We start from the raw sequence: 2,957 nt of genomic DNA on the forward strand, positions 1-2,957 counted from the left end.
CGAATTCTTTGAAAAACCAGTTAAAAAAGGTTACCTTGGCAAATAATAAAAAGGGCCTCGATAAAATCAGCCCTAAAAAAACCTTAAGAGGTATCAAATTATCTTAACACAAACGTGCTAAGGCACAAAAAACAAAGGGGTTTCAGTCGACATCGAACCCTCAAAAAACTCAATGGGTAAAAAAACACATGCTAAGGCATAAAGAAATTTTTACTAAGTATTTTAAGCCGAAAGAAGGAATAATAGCCATCTTTTAGTGGCCATATCAGCCCGATATAAAGAGTCTAAGGGCCAATACACTTGGATTTCGAGCTTTTGTTCTCACTCCATCCGGACCTAAGGGTTCGATTATCCGTGACCAAATAAGATTTGACTTGACTATGGCTCGGGGACTCATTATTATCCGACATAAACCTTAAAGGGTCTATGCCTCAAGTCCGAACCTTATTCAAACTCGACTGTGGAAGCCACCCCAAAACCAAATTCTCGAACTCACCGTTCAAAGCATAAGATTGTGCTAAAGTTTTGCAAAGCAAAAAACGTGTTTGTAGATAAAAATTGAGAAGGTATTCGAAGGGGAAAATTTTCTTATATATATAGGCAAAAATATGTACAAGGGACCGACGGGGGTCTGACAAAAAAGAAAGGGAAAAATAAAAATCCTTACTATGCCCAGGGCTGTTTTCTCCCTCAGGGTCAGCTTCTCCTCTGGGCCCTTCGTCGTTATCGGACCCGCCTTGGCTGCCTTCATCATCATTGTCATTATCAAAGGAGACAAGAAAACTGGAATCAGCTTCAAGCGCCTTAACTTGAGCTATCTCTTTGGATAGGTCAAAACCTCGAGCGTGGATTTCCTCGAGGGTCTCCCTCCGGGATTGGCACTTCGCCAAGTTATTGCTCCATCTCACTTGATCGGAAGCCTCCCTTAGCTGCATTTGAGCAGCCTCGGCATCGGCTAGTTACACAGCTATGGACTTGTCAGCCGCGATCTTCGTCTTCTCAACCTCCGCCTTGCCTCAGCAAGCTCGGCTTCAAGTTCCTTGATCATTTTGGCCTGGGTTGAATTTTTCTCTTTAGCGCCCCAAAGTTGGACCTCGGCCGATGACATTTTGGCCAAAACAACTTCTTTCTCCGCAGCAAGGCGATCCATGTTCTCCTTCCACCGATCACAGTCAGCTTTGATTTGATCGACTTCCCCTTGGAGCAGCTCGATCCTTTACAGCTTTTACTGCAACGAGATACTGAAGTATTAGCCTCCACAATTGGGTCGAGACCATACTCTTTCAAAATGATAGTTACATGCTCATCTAGCTCAGCCTTTTCCTTACGAGCCTAGGCCAAGTCTGCTCGAAGGTCCCTGAGCTCCTCTTCCTTTTGATAGCTAAGGAGCTTCAAAGTGTTCCTCTCCTCCGAGGTCTTCTGGAGCTCGGCCTCGTATTGGCTCAGATCGTCCCTAAACTTGGTGAAAGCCTACATAAATAGAAAAGATATAAAGTGGGATAAAGGGAGAAGAAGGAAAAAAATTGCAACAACGGGAATTAATACTTACTCATGATAGAAGGTGTTGGGCCTCTTCAAAAAGGGTGGATGCATAGTTAGATCGGCAGCATCGTCAACCTCAGTAAAGAAATCCCAGAAGAGATCCTCTTCACTGGGGACTCCGCCTATGTTAGGCATTTATAGAGCCCGAGCATCCCTTATGGCCTCCTCGAAAAAGGCGATAGAGAGGGAGAGTGACCTATTGTCATGGCCCCAAGCAAATCGCTCTGGGCGCTATGATCAACCCTGGGGGTCCCAGAACCGGCCCCCTCTAGCATGCTTGTTGATGCCCAAGGGATAATCTTAACCTCGGGCGATTCGGGGGCTTTGCCCGAATCTTTCTTTGAAGCCTCCTCATCACGAGGTAGGGTGTCGACAACCGCCTCCGACTTGGAAGGCTTAGAGACCTAGGCCGGCTTTCTTGCTCGAACCACCAATGCTGAGTCGTTGCCCTCATCTTCATCTTCTTCTTCACCCAGCTGGCAGGACGACTCTATAGTCACAGGAATGATATTTCTCCTGTATCTTCGAAGTGGAGCCCTTATAGGTTAGGGATTCTCGGACTCCAAGACCCTCTTCCTGTTGTTATCTTTCCCCGACTTCGAGGCCGCGGACTCGATCTCTTCCCCAGGCGGGGCCGACCTCATTTCAGCGACATCTCTAATGCCTGCATAAAAGAAAGTCAAGCATAAATAAAGAGAAACGTTACAAAAAAGGGGGGGCATCGAAAAATTACAGAATAAAATTATCATGATGTTTGGCTTCCCATCTGCCCCTTGCCAAGTCATGCCAGCAACACTCAGCATGAGAGGAAGTCGCGGCCAACTTCCGAAACCACTTCATGGTCGGTGACCGCGTGAGGCATCCAGGCAACTGCTGCAAAATAGACAAAGGCATTACATAAAGCAAAATATGGAGTACGAAGACTGATGGATAAAAAACACCACTTATGTTCGGGGTTCCACTTCTCTGGGAACGACAATTTCTCCTCTGGGATGAGGTCACAGGTCCTAACTCGTATGAACCGGCTCATCCAACCCCGATCTTCGTCATCATCGTTGCTCGCAAAAAAGGCCTTCGTCACTCGGCGTTGGAGCTTGATCAACCCTCGGAAAAGTTGAGGTCGATATTACCGTATTAGGTGGTTAAGGGTGAACTCCAACCCCTTGGCCTTGCTGAAAAAGAAGCGGAGCATAATCAGTATGCGCCAAAATGAGAGATGAACCTGGCCGAGGGTACTTGACCAGCATGTCATCTATGTAGACTTCCATCGTCTTGCCGAGTTGATCCTTGAACATCTTTATTACTAACCTTTGGTACGTCTCCCCTGCGTTTTTCAATCTGAAAGGCATGACTCTGTAGCAGTACGTTCCTTGATAGGCGATAAAAGTGGTTTTTTCCTAATCCTTTTCTTCCAC

This window comes from Nicotiana sylvestris, chromosome 5 (assembly GCF_000393655.2).
Source record: "Nicotiana sylvestris chromosome 5, ASM39365v2, whole genome shotgun sequence".
Taxonomy (NCBI): Eukaryota; Viridiplantae; Streptophyta; class Magnoliopsida; order Solanales; family Solanaceae; genus Nicotiana; species Nicotiana sylvestris.